Source organism: Mauremys mutica, chromosome 9, assembly GCF_020497125.1.
Source record: "Mauremys mutica isolate MM-2020 ecotype Southern chromosome 9, ASM2049712v1, whole genome shotgun sequence".
Classification (NCBI taxonomy): domain Eukaryota; kingdom Metazoa; phylum Chordata; order Testudines; family Geoemydidae; genus Mauremys; species Mauremys mutica.
Genome location: NC_059080.1, coordinates 71,490,392 through 71,511,886, shown reverse-complemented (window position 1 = coordinate 71,511,886; position 21,495 = coordinate 71,490,392).

Below are 21,495 nucleotides of genomic sequence, written 5' to 3'. Positions count from 1 at the left end.
CAGCTGGTAACTTGAAATAGGGTATTCAGAAATGCAGCAAGAAGGTGACAGGTAGGAAAGCAGTACAGAGCATGTAGTATTTTCAATACGCTTGTCCACAGTATCAGTAAGGGAGCCAACTGGGCTCTCTTGGCATTATTTACAAGAGGAAAGGTGTGGGAGAAGTAAACTGTTCCCAGATGACAAGAGAACAAAGCATGACTCTCTTTCTCCATGACTAGCAGAAAGGAATAAGAACACTGAGATGATAATTAAAAAGTGCCCCGAACCAATATGTAAGAGAAGGTTAAAAAGTCTTTGCTCGGGTGCAGACATCAATCCCTGGGGCTCTAAGTTATTGCAATTTTTTGGTTATTTCTAGCAATATGTTACTAGAAACATAAAACATCCAAAATGACAATGGTAAAATATGGGATAGATTGTAGATCCAGAGGCCATTGCAGTCTCCAGGATGTATGTTGCATATTTGAAAACACCAGAACTGTTAAAAATCTGATATTTTTGCTCACAATTCTACACTTCTCTCTTCATCTATTTTAAAATATACTGGATTTCCTCTGCTTAATTCTCCTTCTTTTCCTGTCCTCAGGTCTTATTTATTGAGGGCCTCTGTGCCAATCAGATTTGATACTCAGCTGCCTAGCTGTTCTTCACCCATTCATGCCCTTGAAGTGCCCTCCACTTGGAAAGAAAGCATCTTCACACTCACAGGTCACAATTCCATTGCTCTTCTTTCTTTGCTCATCACAGCTGGGAGTCTCTTCCCTAGGTTTAAAATGTCAAATCTCCATGAGCAGATGTTAATGGATTTGGTGACAGGCTGCTCATCACCAGGAGATTGAGAGCTCTCAAAACACAGCTTGATGCCGTTTTGTGGCTTTTCTCTACAGTGCCTGGGAAGGCTAAAAGCATATAGATAGGAAGGATTATGTACAGTATTTGCTGTATGCATGGAACAATGCCATTCTGAATAGAGAAAGTAAAAACCTTTTAATTATCTTACTCTTGCCATAAATGCAAGCACCTTTAACCTGACTTCAGTAGTCCTGGTATCTTACATAGAGAAAAATTGTAAATGATAGGAAATGATCTGAATATCGGTCACTGTAACAACTTTTTGAAAACCAAAAGAGGCAAATAATGCTATAAACTGCTGTGCTGAGGAAAATTTCTCCTGCTGATAAGGAACCTGATCCTGCAAGCCTTATTCATATGTACATTTCTGACTCATGAGTAATCCTATTGAGTAAGTGAATAGGGTTGCAAGGTTAGGGCCAGAACAGTACCTTTGTATCAGTGAAGGCTTCTCTGAGGATATTCAAAGTACCATAAGAATTAATCTTACAAAGTGACAATCATCCAAGTGAGGTTTTATCAATTACCTTCTTTTTGATTAAGGATGTCCTGACCCCCCGTCTGAGAAAGCTGTCCGAGTACTATTTAAGGACTAAATTGAAGATTACTGGGACTATTTGTCAGGGACTATAGGCACACAGCCATATTAAACAAAATTAAAAAGCACAAAATCAGCAAAGACACGGTTGCAGGGTCGGCTCCAGACCCCAGCGCGCCAAGCGCGCGTGTGGGGCAGCATTTTAACTGGAGGGCGGCAGGCGGGTCTGGCGGACCTTCCGCAGTCATGCCTGCGGGAGGTCCAATGGAGCCGCGGGATGACCGGACCTCCCGCAGGCATGACTGCAGCTGGTGTGCTGGTCCCGTGGCTCATGTGGACCTCCCGCAGGCATGCCTGCGGAAGCTCCACCGTAGGTGTGGGACCAGCGGCACATCTGCGGGAGGTCCCGCGGAGGCGCGGGACCAGCGCCCGGCAACGCGAGCAGCGCGGCACGCCGCCCTGCTTGGGGCGGCAGAATTCGTAGAGCTGCCCCTGCATGGTTGACTAATGTATCAGAGGGGTAGCCATGTTAGTCTGGATCTGTAAAAAGCGACAAAGAGTCCAGTGGCACCTTAGCATCTTGAACTTCTAGATCTTGAAGCAAGTATATTATATCCCACTGGAAAGCTAAGGATTTCCCACTGTTTGGAGGTAAAAAGCCCTCATGGAAACCTCTATTTTTTATTCCTGATGGGATGTGAGATATCAGACATAAAAGCAATCACTGCCCTAGGACTTAATATTGCCTGTCCTGCATCTGACACCAGTGCAATATTTGGGGAAAAGAGGGAAAGATTTCAGTAACTGTTTGTTTTTTGAACTGGTGTCTGCCTGAAATTGCTCAGAAGTTTGGAATAGGATCCCCTCCGGCTGCAATTTTCAGCACCAGGTGAGCTGGAGTAACACACGTTAGCTCGTCTCCTCTTTGCACAATGAAGAAGATCTTAGGTGGCTTAGGTTGCATTGTCTTTGGAATGGCTAACATATATAAGTATTTGAGAATGTAAACTGTTTTCTGGCTATTAAGCATTTTATGTAGATTAATATTTTATTTAATATCATTTGCCATGTAGACCCCTGACAGACAGTCTGTAATATGCAGCTTTATTGTAATCCTCTGATTCAACCCTCAGGAGTTCTTGAGGTTAGCATAAATGCATTTTGCATTAAAGTCTTACAGAAATATTGTACCTATCACCTGTTGTTTTTGTGCACATTATATTTATGGATTATTGTTGGAGTTCATGGGACATATGCAGCAAAATTAGAACTCAAGCTGTCAGTGCTGAGACATCAGAAAGAAACAACCCACAAATCAGCTTAAATTAAAAAAATTACGGAATTCACTGGAAAGAGAAGTATGCTGTTGTTAAAATTTATTACATTAAAAAGTCTCAATTATCTGATGGCAGTGGAGTTAAAATAGGGATGAATTTGGCCTGTTAGCCTGAGAATATTATAAGAAAAGAATAACATAATATTGCTATAGCGAACATAATGTACCACATAAAGAAATACATGGATTCATCAGACACTCTGACTAAACTAAATGCACACAATTACTTGGACTGGAAGGTGCATTGTGTATGAGCAAATCAATAGTCTGAGAAAAACAAACATACACGGAACCAGATTGCTCCCTCTAGTGTTAAAAATAAAATGGAAGGGGGATCATGGTAGGGAAACCCTCTCAAGGATCTCCTTGCAGACAAATTCTCCCACGTTTCCAGCAGTGAGGCTGGGTCTGACCACTCCATAGAACACTGACCTACCCCTAACACTCCAAAGAGACTCAACAAGCTCATCTGCACAGTGGCCCCATGCCTCCACAACACCTTTGTGCACCAGTGGCCCATCCTGTTCTCTGATAGCGCCATATCTCCAGGGTGCCCTGTGTCCAGGGACCACTCTCAAAGGGGAATTCCTACCACAGGATGGCTGGGGGCGGGAATGCACACAAAAAGATAACACAGAGTAAGGTTGTATTCAGGGCCGGCACAACCCATTAGGCGACCTCGGCGGTCGCCTAGGACACTAACATTTGGGGGGAGGCGACCAAGGCGGCCAGACCTTCCGCCACCTCTGTCGGGGGCGGGACCTTCTGCCGCCTAGGGTGGCAAAAAAGCTGGTGGCGCTTCTGGTTGTATTATCTTCTATTAGTAAGCTCTGTGGGGATGGTGGTGGGGAATAATGCTGCCCGTCTAGCCTTGCCTGCCCACTCTGCAACCAAAAAGTCACTGTGTTGTTCACGTCACTTGACATACGTCTCATGCCACAAAGTGCAGCCACCCTCTTACATTTCACATTCGCAATTTCTATTCAGTTGTGTTCTCCTACAAGTCATGTTTGGAAATACTTAAAAGAAAAATATATTCAATTTTTGCAGTCAGAAATATAAGCATCACTTCTCAGCATGAATGAAATGTGAACCCTACCATGTCCAAAAGCAAGTTTGGTAATGCAAACGGTCTTCAGAAATTCTGGACCAAATTCATACCTGGTGTTAGCCGCCCTGGACTTCCACAGAGTTACACCAGGGATAAATGTAACCCATCATTTTCATGCTTGCAGGGCCTGATCCTCATCTGGTAAATGGGCATAGATACACTGAAACTCAATGGAGCTATACTGAGTTACACTAGCTGAGGATCTGACCCTGCAATATCAGGTATCAAGCTGCAAAGTTCTAAGCAACAGGCAGTGGAGTAAAGATGGATGTTGCATTTTACTTTCCATTCCTTTTTGTTTTCATAAACTCCCATGGTGATTGTCATGAATCAAAAAATCTCAGATTCACATGCTACATTCTGAAACGCTGAGGGTGTTTAAATTCTAAACACAGACCTCGATCTAAAAGTTGTGGCTAAAGCCCACCTCTGCTTATGTGTGATTTGCAGATCACAATTTTATGCCTCATTTAGTCAATCACACAATCCCAAAAAAAGGCAGGATTTGACCCATTGTATTTAATTCTTACCCCATGGTAACAAAAACTCCACAGATAAAATAAAAGCTTTGAGCCCAGTTGGGTAAGCCATTGTGTTCTGTTAGTTGCACAGCACCTGCCAAATTGTGATGTGGAGGAAACCAGGACATTCTTCAACTGTTCCTAGTATCTACCATACCCCTCATTGGCACACTGAGGCCGGATCCTCAGCTGGTGTAAATCTGCACATCTCCCCTGACTTCAGTAAATATATGCTGACTTCCACCAATAATCTGGCCCTTTAACAACTTTATTTTTAAAATAAATGTCTCATCTTATTCACATGATGGATTCAGAAAGGAAAAATATAATCTGTAGAAAGTTATAAATAAGCATTATTCTTGGGAAATTGTCACTTCATTGTAATAGATACTGTATTTTTTTCCCATAAGTCTTTATAATAAGTACAAAGTTCCAATGTGATGACTGAGGCATATATATTTTTTTAAGTTAGCTGCTCCCTATCTGGAATATACTGAGGTGTAAGCATCTTACAAAATGGCTGTTGCTATGGTGACTTCAACTATTTTGTTGAAAAAGAAGTAGTTGAATAAAGCCTTCATTTTCAAGCACATAAAAGCTGCTTTGACAGCTCTAGCTTAGGAAATGCATTCTCCTTGTTTGCCTCCATTTTAAATTATTGTTATATATGACAATGCATTCTTTTTCCTTCTGTTTTTTTTGCTTGATTACACCTGAACTTGAAAAGGAAAGGGAAATCCAAAAGGAAGATTTTTACTTGGCATAAAATGGTGGCCATTACACATCAACATTTGCCATAACATACCATGCAGCTGCTAGAGTTATTGTGTCCTATTATCAGTGATGAAAACTATCATGTCCAAAAGCAGTCTTAGCATCTTTGAATGGGCCTCTAAAACATTTTTTTGCCTTCCGCCGATAGAATCAGCTCTATCCACTTTGATTAAACCATAACGAACAGGACTGCAGCTGTTGGGGAGGGTTAATGAGATGATCCTTTGAGGTATGTCCAATTTTAACTAACTCATTACATATAGATATGCACTGGGAGAGAGTGAATATATGGCGACAAGGGTGGATCTCTAGCCATTCCCCACTCCCCACCGCAGCCTCTTCCTGGACAAGTAGAGCATAACTGCTTGTGCAGGGGTCCATGCACAGTTCTGTTTGCCAAGGGGCAATTGTTGAAATAAGCTGGAAATCTGGGTTGTATGCACATTTTTTTGAATTTGAACTTGTTACTTTTAAGTAGAAAAGCCAGAACATTTCTGAGAAAAGTTTGAGAAAACAATTTTTTCTTTCAAAAATGTCACAGAAAATGCTTACCATTTTTTGACCAGCTCAACCCTGTGCAGAAGCCTGGTGATGGTAGCCAACTGCAGAAATTAGTAGAGATTATGATCTTCCTGAACAAAAATTATAAAAAATTAAACCTGAACTCTTGTTAGTATTCAAAAACTGAGGAAGTCACTGGCCCATCTGCTTGAATCTGGAATCCAGTGTTCTTTTTATTTTGAGTTTGGTATATGCAAAAAAGACTCTCTCAAGGATTGTGGCTAACCATACAGAATAAAATGTACACAGACAGAGACCACTGAATTACACTGTACTTGTGGACACTCAGAGATAACTGAAAGGAATTCACAAATGTCACTGAACAACACAGTATTTCCAGAATTATGGATGGGTACCTCCAATCCTTTTAATGTTTACTCCATATCTCTGAGGTCTTTTTATTTCTGTTTGACCTACACATTTAATCAAACAGTATTTAATTCAGAAAATGTATTTCTCTAAGTACCAATACTGTGTATTGCATGGTATTTAATGTATTGGAGGCTGCATCTTAATTGTCTTTAAGATGTGATTTTATGGCCGAGAAACAAATAACCATCTTGACAGAATAAGTAACAATTTTGAAATCAGTGCCTTAAGTTATATCAAGCTACAGCAGGTAGTGAGATGTATAGATAGAGGAGTAACTATAGTAGTAACTGCAAAGATGGAGAAGTTCTTTAAAAAATTGCATGTTGATGCATGAGTTCCATGGGTTTATACTGGTGGAAACATGGGTTAGAGCCATCAGAAGCTAAACTTTATCCCTGAAGGGGTGAAAATATTCCATTAAATCCTTTTCAGTTTAATCACTTATATTATTGCCTTTTATTTCATTTACCCTCAATCTCACAAGTGCCTGTGGGTGCATGTGTGAACACACACACAAAAAGCGCCTAGCAGAGTAGGCCGTAATCCTTGACTGGGGCCTTTAGGCATTACTGCAGTACAAATTAGAATAACAGGGTGAACAGACTAGACACCTGAGGATGAATGGATGCAACTCCCTTTGGAGTTCATCATTACCACTTGTAAATTCTGGGGAAGGGTTAAAGAGAACAAGTGATATACTACATTTGCTAACCAATGTTCCCTGTCCCTTTTAGTACAGGAACGATTATGCTTGTGTATCAAGCTTGGAACACCTGCAAAGCACTGGGATTCAGTAATGTTAGGATGCTGACATGGCCATTTTTAGAATTGTTAGTACCGAATTTCACCAGACTCACTTTTTGAAAGTCAGACAAGTAGATCTAAGTTAAGATTTCTACATGATATGCTGAAATATGATGTGCTAGGGATTTTTCATTAAACTTTCATGTTGTCATTTTAGAGAAGTTTGCCCTTAGCGATATGCATGCAACTGCCTTCAATGGGAGCTGAACAGATGTATCCAAAGTAGCAGTACGCAAAAGTGAAAACTTTCAGATTAATTTTTTCTAATTTGCAGTGTGTTTCAGGCAATTTGTGCATGCAAATTTTTGCTTCCCTTCCCTCCAAAAATGTGCTAATTTTTTTTTGCAGCAAAAATCTGAAACTAATCATCTCCTGCACCAATTGCAACTCTGCCTTTGCAAATGCACCCATTTTTGCATGTACAAGCATCAACCTTTAGGGCTTGAGAATGGGTCTATTTTAACTGTATATCTGGCCCAGTTTTGAATGAAAAATTCAAAAATTGATTGGGATAATTTTTGCCTTTAACAAAGGACAAGTCTCAAATTTGCAGCAAAAGTCCAAAACACAGAGTACTCTTTGAGGTAGAATCCATCCCTGCATCCACCTCTGGCTCTGTACTGCCCCTCATTCTGGGCTGTTTGCAACTAGCACAATCTAGCTTTTACTTATTTATTGATGTGGAACTGATGCCTGCAATGTCTTTTGCGTTATTTCTCTCTCTCTCTCTTTTTTTTTGAACTTCTAGAGAAGGAAGATGATTTATATTTTAAATTGTACATAGCAAAGACCATTATTCTAATCACCACAAGAAAGCTACTGGAGAACTCTATGCAGCAACAAACAACTTTAGGTTCCAATTAGGGTGACCAGATGTCCCGATTTTATAGGGACAGTCCCGATTTTTGGGTCTTTTTCTTATATAGGCTCTTATTACCCCCCTACTTCCTGTCCCGAATTTTCACATTTGCTGTCTGGTCACCCTAGTTCCAATCCTGCAAAAGGACTTAAATAGTCATACCATAAGGGACCACACCCACAGATCCCTTTCCTTGTTTAGGCCTGGATTCAGTGAGTTACTTAAGCACGTGCCTAACTTTAAGCACCTGAGAAGTCCCATTGGCTTCAGTAAGACTATTTTCATGCTTAAAAATAGGCACATGCTTAAGGCCCTGCTGAATCGAGGCCGTAATCTTTGTATATTAAACAAATTGCATTATGCATTAGAGAACTATGAAGGCTTGTACTTTTATCTCTTGTGGCAATATTTGATCTAAATGACTGTCAATGAGAGTTTTATTCTAATAAATGTGTAAAACATGATGCTTTATGACTCAGAGCTACATACAAATGTGTTTCTGTAGCAACAGAAATTAAATTAAGCAGCAGATATGATAATATCTTGGAAGACGCATTCCCCTGAAGACCATTAATCAGTATGTATGATGCATATTTTATCTGATTTTCTGTAAACTTTTCACTGAGGCTGGCGTTAAAGATTTCAGAGTCCTACATCATTGGATAAAATGAATTCTGATGAAGTGTCACTAAGAATATTTTAATTATATTTGATTGATTGTTTTAAAATGTTGTCTTGTTGCAATGTCCTAACATACCAACAGTAATTATTTTGTTTACATCTATGTTAGAATTTGAGGTTGATCTTGAGTTCCCCTGTGGGTTTGGGTTTTTCATTAATGGAAAAGCTGTACATTTCATTTGGATATGTCTACAGTACAAAAACCCCTTTAGACAGACAGTCCAGATCTTTAGCTGGTGTAAATCAGTATAGTTTGGTTGACTTCAATGGAACTCTGCCAGTTTAACATTTAAGTCTGTGCCTAGTTTTAAGCATATGAATGAGTCCAATCGATAACAGTCTTGGATCCGGACCTTAGGACCCAGTCCACTGATTTTAAGACAAGAAAAAAAGAAAAGAAAAATGAGTTTGGGTGAAGAGCTCTTTGCAAATCTTCAAGAAAGCCATTCCTCCAAACCGAAGCAGTCTAACACAATTCACTCCAGAACTTGTCAGTGCCAGGCCTGTTGCTGTTGCATGGGACATTCCCAAAAGGCCTTTTCCAAAGCCTATTGAGTTCATCTTCCCACTGACTTCCATGGACTTTGGCTCACGCCCTAAAGAAGGAAGGTCTGAATTTAAGTCCAGAGTTCAGTCCTAGGCAGGCAGGTCTGTAAGTGATGAGAAAGGACCATGCTTGGGTCTTGTGGGTGGATATTTCTGGGATTGGGACTGGGTGGGGAGAACCAGCAGAAGAGATGGCTGGTGCAAAGAAAATATCTGTATTTGTCTCTTACTGTATGTTCATGTGCTTCACTGTAATTATTACTTCTCCACACTCATTTTCTAAAGGGATCATGCTGTGGATGATGACTTATGTAATGGCATTTTCTGCAAAACTAATATGGAAACTGACCTCAGGGGTGAGATATCTCCAGATAATTATTTTTCAAAAATTACATATTTGATTTAATTTTTTAACAGATACCTGATATAATTTTTAAAATGAGAAAAATTCACTCTATTATTCAATTAGTGTGTGGTACAGACTAGTTCAAATGGTAGCTGGAGTGTTAGGGCCAGATCTTGTGCAGTGTTGAGATCAGCTGAAAAATTCTGAGCACTCCCAATTCCCATGGACTACAGTGAGAATTGGGGACACTCATCATCAGCATCAATGATAAAATTACCACTTATTTCAAAGGGAACAGGATTGGGCCATTTATTATAAGAAGCTACTAAATGGGTGTAGGCTCCTCTCAGTGCCTGATTTACTGCATATCATGGCAAATATCCAGGACTCCCTTAACAGGGAGGAAGACACATCATCTATTGCTTAGGAAAAAAAGAAACTTTTTTTAAGGCATCAAAGCAGTGGTGGGCAACCTGAGGCCCGTCAGGGTAATCCACTGGCGGGCCGCAAGACAGTTTGTTTACATTGACCGTCCATAGGCACGGCCGCCCGCAGCTCCCAGTGGCCGCGGTTCGCCGTTCCCCATCATTATCAAAATGTCCAGATCTTAAGTAGAGACTAAGATTGATTTAAAAGGGAGAGGGAAATATAATTAACCATCGTTTTAAGGAAATTCAGTGAACTTCAGCACAGTTACTTGCAAAGATAGAAATTTTTGGGAAATGAGTTAAATTATTATAATAGTCTGGCTCTAGAGAATCTATTGCACACTTACAACCCAATTCTGCAAGGTGTTGCACAAATGCTGCAGTAGTTCCGAGTACCTTTAATTCCCACTGAAGAGTCTGGTTCTGCAATTTTTCCTCACAGGATTAGTCTCTATTCATATTAGCAGCCCAATTGATGTCAGTGAGGTTATATATATCACAGGCTGACCAAGTGCCCTCTGGAAGGACACCAGTCTGTTGTGAGTGGACCCAACTGCTGGTTCCATGTGCTCATAAGCCAACCAGATTTGAGACGAGCCAGGTAACTGTTCCTAGTTCTGGATCGCTAAGGCATGCTCCCAAGCAAGAGTCTGCCTCCTGTCTTTGGGACATAGTACTCTGCAGTCTGCCTATTTTAGACCCCAATACTAGTGCCTCAGCCCTCCTGAACCACCCAGTTGGTTATTCATGTTCCCTTAGTTCATGACTACACAGCCTGCAGTAGCGAGCCTCCCAGTCTGGGTCAACGCACTTGGGCTTGCACATCTCACGCTACTGTGCTAAAAATAGCAGTGTAGACAACACTTTGAACTTGTGGCTTGTGCTCTGAAGCCTAAGGAGGGGCATGGGTTTCAGAGCTTGAGTTGCAACATTTACACAGCTACTTTTAGCACTGTAGCGTGAGCACCATAAACCTGTCAGGAATCTGGGCTGGGAAGCTCACTGCTGCAGACTGTGTAGACATACCCTTAGAGTTCCATCTTGCTGTGGGCACTCTGAGCCTCTCAATTAACCCCTTCAAGGTCAGTGTGTTGGGTAAACAAGGAATACAGGCTTAGCAAAGGAATTTTTTAACCACATTCACTTTTACTCTTAGGAAAGTACTGCAGAGTTACTGTTCTTTATAGAATAACAAACAGTCTTGAGATGCCCTTTAGTCTGATCTCACCCCTTTTGTGAGCCTGAGGTCTGGTCAGTATATCAGGCAAGGCAGAACCCCTCCTGCCTTCTCTCTCCTTTCAGCCCAGTCTTCTGGTTTGCAGCTGTGGATGACCCCCTTACTCAGAGAAGCCCTCCTTAAATACAGTCTCTGACCCTGTTTTACCAATGGCCTAGACTGGGAAATTTTAGCCCCTTTCCCCACTCCATTGTGCATGAAAGTCCACTATCCCATGGGGATGGGCCAGTAGTTGAGAGACAATCAATGCTGATGCCCCTAGATTGCTCTGTGATGGCTTCTCAGCCATAGTCATTCAATTATGTGCCAGGGCTTTACTACAAAATAGATGTTCTAATGCAAAAGAGAGGTTACACTGTGAAATGAAGGTCAAAGTGGAGGTTACAATCTAAGGTGGAGGCTGCAATACAAAGTGGAGTTCACAGTTTGATACAGACATATCTCAATTGGTCACAAGTTACATATGAAATGTTTTGCAGGTTTGGTTATATCATCAATAGGAGTGGAAGATATCTAGTCCTTAGTTACATAAAGTACATAATTCTTTGTTTTGGTCCTGATTCACCAAAGTATATGACTAAATTGGAGCCAATGGGCCTATTAACATGCTTAAATTAGGCACATGCTCTAGTATCTTTAAATAAATAAAATTAAATACTTCTCTGATTAAGTAGTTTGTGCTTAGAGTTCTTCAGTGAAAAATCATAAAAACGGTTCATAAATTGGAAATTAAGAGCCCAATTCTAATCTCACTTATTCCAGTGTAAATCAGATGCAGTTTCATTGAAGTCAATGGAGAAATACCGATGTAAAATCTTTGCAAATGTGTTCAAAATCAAACCCATAAAATTGGAATCGGAGGCCAACCTGTGGTTGGTGTTAAGAAGTTTGTTTGAACTGAGAGATTCAGATTCTTGTCAGAGAACTGATAAAACTTAGTTATCTGATGTGTCAAATAATGGTTAGTAGTGAGCCATACCTACATGTCACTTTATCAGAAAGATAAAATTGGCAAATTAATCTGACCACCTGAGCTATTACAATTAGATGCTCATCTGAGTTAAATGGAAATTCTGAACCTTTCAAGGTTTGACCATCACCAGCAAGTCCTTGGGTTAACATTACACACTGTCAGAAAACCTTGGGGGGTTCTCCTCCAACCTAGGATTGAATTTTCAATACACTCTTGGGCTTGCCTACACTATACAGCATCGTTTCCTATATAAAATGTGTGGACACAGGCAACTTCTGTGGAAAGACTGTACAGTAAGAGGGTCTCATTTTTCCATGTTATTATTACATACATCTGCTGAAAAATAGAAAGTGGGCCTTTTATAATCCCTCACTTTTTTGACTTGCCCATGATTCCTTCCACTGATTTGTTTTAAGGAGCATCGAGACAAGAATTGTTTTCATTCATGCCAATAAATATGAATCCTCTTTACCTTTCATCATCCCCCGCTCTTCTACAGGAAGTTTTCAGTTCCACTATTGTTCAATAATAGTCTATCCATCACTTTTTGTTCCAAGTCTTAAATTAATAGAATTGTATTTTATTCCCAACAGAAATGAGCGGATGATGGTAACTGCATCTCTCTACTAATTCAATTATTTGCTAAGATTTACTTTTTTATTATTAAAAAGAGAAGTTAAATGAAACCCAAATCCTTGAGGACTGGGCAACAATTTTTTATTTTCTCTCCCCAGGATAGGTCTGATTTTGACTATGCTATTGTTAGGCACTATGAACTGATCTAATGCCTTTTCACTGGCATTGATTGGCTTTCAAGGCCAATGTCATTCACAACATAGAATCATAGGATTGTCAGCCTGGAAGGGACCTCAAGAGGGCTTCTAGTCCAGACCCTTGCACTCAAGGCAGGGCTATTCATTTTCATGCAAAGGTATTTTTAGGTGGGTCTTTGGTGAAAGATTCAGTTTTGGGACACTCAGAAAACCTTGGATGAAAATTACTCTACATTTGTACAGTACTTTGAGCATGGAGAGCCAGATATATTCATGCTTGGAGATCCACTTAGATTGGACAGTGGTGTGTCAGTGAGTGACTTTCAGCTCCCTGATTCTCTGGGCCAATTAGCTGGCCCTGGCATGAGTCAGAACAGCCTACAGGCTGCTGTAATTTATGTCAGCTTGATATGGCCTGCTGTGTGAGTGAGAGAGAATGGGACAGTTGGTGCAGCAGCTGGTAACCCTGGCTTTACACCAGCTGCTGCACCAACATGGGCCAGGTTCTAGCTCCCATGAATGACCTGAATGGAGCAAAGGAGCTAGAGTGGGCCAGGAAACCTGTTTGGGAGAGCACAATGTAAGTGAGATCTATATTAAAAAAAAGCTACAGTCATGTTAATCTAATATTCTTTACATGGTTTTTGTACATCTATACAGGAGTCATACTGTAGCTAGATCATAAATAAGAATGGATAAATTCAACCCTGGTGTAACTACATTAAAGAAAAACAATGGAAAAGAGAGCTTGTTTTTCTAGAGAAATATTCCGTGGTTCTGTCTCACAGCCTGTTCTCTTTACAGCCACTCACTGGGCCACTATGCCTCAGCCAGTCTTGCAGATTTTAGTAATTATGACTGGTAAGCACCACCAGCTGTTTGTTTATGAAGCTGACTGCGTCAAATTGATAAGAGATAATTACTTTCTGACTGTGCAAGGTGACGTGTGCTCTTCTCAGTGAGAGAATAACACTGATGAAGATTGGTGTGGAAGAAAGGCCTGGCACATATAGACAGCTCAATTGTGTTTGTGTTACCTAATGTTTAAAGGCCTTTAACACTTGAACTATTCATGTCACTGACAGCCATTCACATGGCTAAAACTGAAAGACAGGCACAGAGAGGCTTTTGCGGGGAAGCTGGTCATAAAACAGTGTAATACACAGGGCCGGCTCCAGGCACCAGCCGACCAAGCACGTGCCTGGGGCGGCACCTTGGGGCGGGGTGGTGCTCGGGTGTTTTTTTTTTTTTTTGGTTCGGCGGGGCAGTGCTGGAGGGGTTTTTTGTTTGTTTGTTTTTGTTTCGGCAGCGCGGCACTTGTGGGGGGTGGGGCCTGGGCGGCGCAGCGCTCGGGGGAGGGGTGGGGGTGCCGCTCGGGGGGGAGGGGCAGGGTGTGTTATGGCGGGGCCGTGCTCTATTTGTTTGCTTAGGGTGGCCAAAAAGTTAGAGCCGGCCCTGGTAATACAGCAGTAGAATATGTATTGCTTTTCTGGTTTCATCACCAGTTTAACAAAAGCAGACTGTGAATAAATTGAACCCTTATGAAGGAGCAGGAACTTGAACTGAAATAAAGCTTAAGGTACTTTATCAACAAAAATTGTTGCAAGGTCTTGTCTGCACACAAAGTTTGCACCATTTTAACTAGTCTGGTATAAACGCTGTACAGTACCCCGTGTGGACACAGGGTTTTACTGATGTAGATGTGCCTATTCCAGCATAGCTTATTTCCATAGAGGAAAAGGAATGGACTATACGGATATAAAACTCCTTTCTATGCAGTGCTTGAGTCCTAAAAATAGAAGTGCCAGAGCTCACTTCTCCCTGGAGCTCTGTGGTCACCAGTCTAGTCCACTCACCCAGGAGCAGCAAATGGGGTCAAGAGAGTTCATTATACTCCTGCCAGCAACCTTCAGCCTGTGCATTGGTAAAGGGCTTCTCCTACACCCTCGCCCTCAGCTTAAGGGGAACAAGGGTGCCAGAGGCACTGACTATAGGGGAGATCAGCAGCTGACACCTCCCCTCCTGGACATACCTGAGACAGCAGAATGGACAACAGCCCCACAGCCAGGGACCCACCACCTGCACCAGGGGTAATAGGCAGGGGTGCCTGCATCCCTGCCAATTGGGGGAGCCCCGGCCAGACTTCTGGTGCTGCAGTTTGGGAGATGATGCCCCACCACTTCCCCGAGTCCCCTGACCCAGGCAGCACCCTGGGAACAGGGGCACTGGGGATCCTGGTGCAGACATGATGAGCTTTAGGAACCTGCAGGGGTAGCACTGCTAGAAGCACTAGCTACCTGAAAATATGGTGAGGAGGTTTCACAGCCCTCTCTCATGCACAGGTGGCTGTCTGAATAAGGGAATGCTTAGTGCTCATCCTCTTTTCTTGTCCGTAGGGATCACACTATGGAAAACAGTGGCTAAAATTTCCCCTCAGCATCAGGCTATGACTATAAGTACTAGATTCTGGAATAGCCATTGTATCACGATCAGTGGAACTGGAGTTGGAGAGCCCAGAGTGACTGTTACTGATGGGACATCAGGAAAGCCGGGAGTGAGAGGAGTTTGCCTGGCAACAACTCAGCCCCATGGACACAGCAGTGCACAGGGTTTAATAAAGTTCCATTTGGTCAGCACAACCTGCATACAGCGTCACTCTTTGCAAATGAAACAGCCATGTGGCCAGATCCCATATCTATATCCAGCATTTGTTTTCCCATTTGCCTATTAGAATAATTTAGCTGCAGATCCATTTTTTCCCTATTTCCAGAATAATGGTTGTGGTGTTTCTTTCCTAGAAAATAAACTCTCATGATTTTCCACTTATTTATCTAGAAGGCATCACAGAAGAACTTGGTGCTCACTCTTACCATTAGATCAGTGCATTTCCCCCTTGGTTTTGAAAAAAGCAAAAGACAAACCCAATCAACCCCCAAATACCGAAACAATCTCAGGGTATGTCTACACTACAAGAGTAGTTCGATTTAACTTAGGTCGAATTTGTGGATTCGACCTTATGAAGTCGAATTTGTGTATCCACACTAAGGACACTAATTTGACTTTGTGAGTCCACACTAACGGGGCAAGTGTCGACATTGGAAGCGGTGCATTCTGGGCAGCTATCCCACAGTTCCCGCAGTCCCCGCTTCCCATTGGATTGCTGGGTAGAGCCCCCCAATGCCTGCTGGGGGAAAAATGTGTCGAGGGTGGTTTTGGGTAAGTGTCGTCATTCAACCGTCACTCCCGCCCTCCCTCCCTGAAAGCGTCGGCGGGAAATCTGTTTGCGCACTTTTCTGGTCAGTGACAGCGCGGACGCCACAGCACTGCGAGCATGGAGCCCGCTGCGATCATCGCTGCACTTATGGCCGTTGTCAACTCCTCGCACCTTGTCGTCCACCTCTTCCACAGTCAGCTGCTGAGAAATCGGGCGAGGAGGCTCCGGCAGCGCAGTGAGGACATGAAGTGTCAGAGTGGCACAGACCTCTCACAAAGCATGGGACCCCACGCCGCGGAGATCATGGTGGCAATGGGTCACGTTCATGCTATGGGACGGCGATTCTGGGCCCGGGAAACAAGCACGGACTGGTGGGACCGCATAGTGCTGCAGGTCTGGGATGAATCACAGTGGCTGTGAAACTTCAGGATGTGTAAGGGCACTTTCCTTGAACTCTGTGACTTGCTGTCCCCTGCCCTGAAGCGCCAGGACACCCGGATGCGAGCAGCCCTAAGTGTGCAGAAGCGAGTGGCCATAGCCCTCTGGAAACTTGCAACGCCAGACAGCTACCGGTCAGTAGCGAACCACTTTGGCGTGGGCAAATCTACCGTGGGGGTTGCTGTGATGCAAGTAGCCCACGCAATCGTTGACCTACTGCTCTCAAAGGTAGTGACCCTGGGAAACGTCCAGGTCGTCAGAGATGGCTTCGCCGCGATGGGATTCCCAAACTGCGGTGGGGCTATAGATGAGACTCACATCCCTATCCTGGGACCGGCCCACCAGGCCAGCCAGTATATTAACCGAAAGGGCTACTTTTCAATGGTGCTGCAAGCACTGGTGGACCATAGGGGACGTTTTACCAACATCTACGTCGGGTGGCCGGGCAAGGTTCATGACGCGCATGTTTTCAGGAACTCTTGTCTGTTTAGACGCCTGCAGTAAGGTAGTTTCTTCCCGGACCACAAAATAACTGTTGGGGATGTGGAGATGCCTACAGTGATCCTCGGGGACCCAGCCTACCCGCTAATGCCCTGGCTCATGAAGCCCTATACAGGCGCCCTGGACAGTGACAAGGAGCTCTTCAACTACCGGCTGAGCAAGTGCAGAATGGTGGTGGAGTGTGCTTTCGGACGTCTCAAGGGGAGATGGAGGAGCTTACTCACTCGCTCGGATCTCAGCGAAACCAATATCCCCATTGTTATTGCAGCTTGCTGTGTGCTCCACCATCTCTGTGAGAGCAAGGGGGAGACCTTTATGGCGGGATGGGAGGTTGAGGCAAATCGCCTGGCTGCTGATTACGCTCAGCCAGATACCCGTGCGATTAGAAGAGCCCAGCGGGAAGCGCTGTGCATCCGGGAGGCTTTGAAAGCTAGGTTCCTCAGAGAGCAGGGTAACCTATGACTGTCTAGTCTCTTTACAGAGAAGCTGAACCTGCCCCTGTTTCAGTTACTATTGACTTTTTTCAGCGGTTACATACCCCATTCACCAGGTTTCCCCCCTTCCAACAGACGTTTAAAAATAAAGTTATTGGAACATTTTTAATTAACAAAGTTTTCTTTACTAACGAATTCACGTTAAAGGGTTCAAACGGGGACGCAGACTGTGGTGGGTACGGTGTGCAGTGATGTACAGACCGCTTCTATACTCGAGGAATGACAGGCTCCTGCTCCTACAACGGTCTCTGGGGGGAGGACGGTTACCGGAGGGTGTGCAGGAAGGGGTCGGTTTGCAGGAAGGGGTGAGGGGTGTGTGGGAAAGGTGAGTAGGTGTAGGGGGATGATGGCTCTGGCTGGGGCTCAGGGCATCGGAGAGGCTCATGGCTAGGGTGGAAGGGTATGGTAAGGGCAGCCTGCCTTGCCATTTGTGGATGCCAGGCGCTCGGACCCTGGGGCAGCATACACCTCCCAGACTGACCTGGGGCAGCAGACACCTCCCAGAGTGACCCGGGTGCCTAGTGACTGCAATCTGTGTGTGACCTGCTGTTGATCCTGCCCCCATGTCTGTACCCTGGTAATGGTGGCTGTCCTATGCAATTAACAAACCTCTATCTCCCCTTCACACAAAGTCTTCTTCAAAGAAACATGACGGAAACAGTAATGAACAGCAAACTATTTTTAATACTCAACTACACAGTTGGAGGATGAAACTGGGATTTTGGATTGGGTGAGCCAGGAAGGGAAGCAATTCTCATACTTTAGGGAATGAGAGCTGTTTGGTACATGAGCGCTCTGCTGGGGTGGAGTGACAGTTTTCACGGCCCCTAGCGCCCCTCCTTCTTGTGATTTTGGGTGAGGGGGGGACAGGACTTTGTGGCGGGGGAGGGCGGTTGCAGATACAGTTCAGGGGGGCTCTCTGCTCCTGCCTGCGGTCCTGCAGAACATCCACAAGGTGCCGGAGCGTGTCCGTTTGCTCCCTCATTAGTCCAAGCAGCGTTTGAGTCGCCTGCTGGTCTTCCTGCCGCCACCTGTCCTCCCGTTCGCTATGTGAGCGCTGCTGCTGAGAGAGGGTCTCCCTCCAGTGGCTCTGCTGGGCCGCCTCGGCTCTGGAGCAGGCCATCAGTTCAGCGAACATCTCGTCCCGAGTCTTTTTCTTTTGCCGCCTAATCTGCACCAGCCTCTGTGAGGGGGATGCCGGGGCAGGTCGGGAAACAGCCGCAGCTGTGTGAGGGGAAAAGGGAAGTGATTTCCTTGCAAAGATACATGTTTGCGAACACTGAACACAGTCTAGTCTGTTTCTGTGAACAAGACCATACACGGCACCTATCTCATGCGCTCTCAGGACAAGTTCGACTTTTCGGCATTCGCTTTCATTGCCTGGGGTCTTGCACTGGAGATCAGACAAGCGGGGCAGGACAGCAGAATCCGTGTAGCAGCCAGGCCTGGTAAGCCGTAAACTTTAGGCTGCTTAACAGTTAATGGATAGCAGTGCCCTCCTGCTGCAGGCAATCTGGAAAGCATAAAGTCTGACCCTGTTCCACCCCCTCGCGGCTGTCCCCGGGAAAGATCCCTGTATGCTTTCCCTCTGCAGCCTCCACCACGTGGCTGTTAAACGACGGTCATTATTATGCAAAGGAAAAGTGAAGCATTCCCAATAGTAACATTACACTAATTCCCCTAATTAGATGCAGCAGTCGCCGAGCGAGATCACCCTGAGGCAAGTCACTAAGAGAGACAGAGAGCGCATGCTGCATGAAACCCTGCACAGACCAGGGCCCTATGCTGCCATGCTCGTCGAGGCAATGCTCCCACTGTACCTCAGGATAGCCTGGCGCGGAAGAGTGTGCTTCCATGGAGCACCCAATAAGGCACCTCTCCCCAGGAACCTCCTGCGGAGGCTTTTCGAGTACCTCTACGAGAGCTTTGTGGAACTCTCCCAAGAGGATTTCTGTTCTATCCCCAAATGCATTAACCTTCTTTTCATATAGTTTTTATTCCTGTTTTTTAAAAAATAAATGTTTACATGTTTATAGCACTTACCGACTGATCCTTCCCCTGATTCAGAGTCCGGGTTAACGGCCGGGGAGGGTTGGTAGGGGAGGCTGATGAAGAGATCCTGGCTGTCGGGGAAAGCAGTATTGTAAGCGCTGTCGCCTGCCTCGTCCTCCACAAACCCTTCCTCATCTTCCCCATCCGCGAACATCGCCGAGAAACTGCCCGTTGACACTATCCCATCCTCAGAGTCCACGGTCACTGGTGGGGCACTGGTGGCAGACCCACCGAGAATGGCATGCAGTGCCTCGTAGAAGCGGCATGTCTGGGGCTGGGCTCCGGAGCGTCCGTTTGCCGCTTTGATTTTTTGGTAGCCTTGTCTCAGGTCCTTGATTTTCACGCGGCACTGCATTGCATCCCGGCTGTATCCTCTGAGTGCCATGGCTTTGGAGACCTTCTCGTAGGTCTTTGCATTCCGTTTTTTGGAGCGCAGCTCCGAAAGCACAGACTCATCGCCCCACACAGCGATCAGATCCAAGACTTCCCGGTCAGTCCATGCTGGGGCCCTCTTTCTACTCTGAAATTGCATGGACCCCTCTGCTGGAGAGCTCTGCATCATTGCCAGTGCTGCTGAGCTCGCCCCGATGTCCAACCAGGAATTGAGATTGAAACTGGCCAGACCGGAAAAGGAATTCAAATTTTCCCGGGGCTTTTCCTGTATGTCTGATCAGAACATCTGAGCTCGGGCTGCTGTCCAGAGCGTCAACACAGTGGTGCACTGTGGGATAGCTCCCGGAGCTACTAAGGTCGATTTCCATCCACACATAGGCTAACTCAACATAGCCATGTCGAATTTAGCGCTACTCCCCTCATCGGGGTGGAGTACCGAATTCGAACTAAAGAGCCCTCTAGGTCGAACTAATTAGCTTCCTGGTGTGGACGGTTGCACGGTTAAATCGAATTAACGCTGCTAAATTCGACATAAACTCCTAGTGTAGACCAGGCCTCAGGGAGTACCTGGTGGAGAGGCAGCTATGGTGGTATTTCTGGCCAAGAGAAAGCACTCTAGCGGTGAGTCCAGTGCACCCACAGCCGTATGCACATTAGATGTGGAATGCACCCCTGGCAGTGGTGAGAAGGAGCAGTGCTGACCACCCCACTGTTCACTCAGATTTGACCCTGCTGGTCCTCTGTCATGAAGCAGGGTCAGGGGGTGGGGTGGGGAGGGCAAGGGCTCAAAACTGAGTGAGTGACATTTCAACCTGGTGCACAGGGGTAACGGTACCATGATGGAGGGGCTACGGTGCCAATTCTGAGTGGACAATGAGGTGGCCAGTACTATTTCTCCTTACCACTGCTGTGGGGCTTGCTCCAGTACCAGCACACCCCATCCCCCCGGGGCCTGCCTGGCCTCACCTTACTTCTGGCAGCACATGTCCCCTTCTCAGGGATGGGGAATGACACTGCACCTGGCTGGGCCGGGCTGGAGGGCAAGGGCTGAGTGGTGCAGACTTGGCGGGCGAGGCGCTGGGGCAAGAAGCCGTGGGCAGAGGGGAGGAGATGGCTCCACAGGGACTGATGGTGCATATCATGTTAAACATTTCTGGGGGTGCCCCTGAATGAGCCCACTGCTTTACAGAGGCTTTCCATTGACTTCAGTGCGTATCATACTTTATGTGAGTGAGCAACACTCACCACTCACATGTTTCTGCAGGACTGGGCCCTTAGCCTGCTCCAGAGACAGGTAAGGCAAGAGGGACAACTCAGGTAGAAGTAGGTGACAAAACAGAAAATGTTTCAACTTTTGCCAATGTCATTCTTCAGACATATTTTGGTCTCCAGCTACATGGTTATGCAGCTATAATAAGAACAGCCTTAGCTTTGTTATTCTGTACCATCTGCCTACATAAGCAGAAAAACCCATTTTCATCTATTAACATTTATCTCTGCTTATTTAGCTATGAAATTTATTGCTACTGTGGTTGAATAAAGGCCTCTTCAGTTGACCTCTGCATAACATGTCATGACCATATAATTTCCACAGCTCGAAGGCGTCTCATGTTTTAGTTTGCAGTCTGGTAAACTATTGGACAGTCGGTGAGCTGTGACCAAAAGAGAAAATTTGATCTCCATTTTGC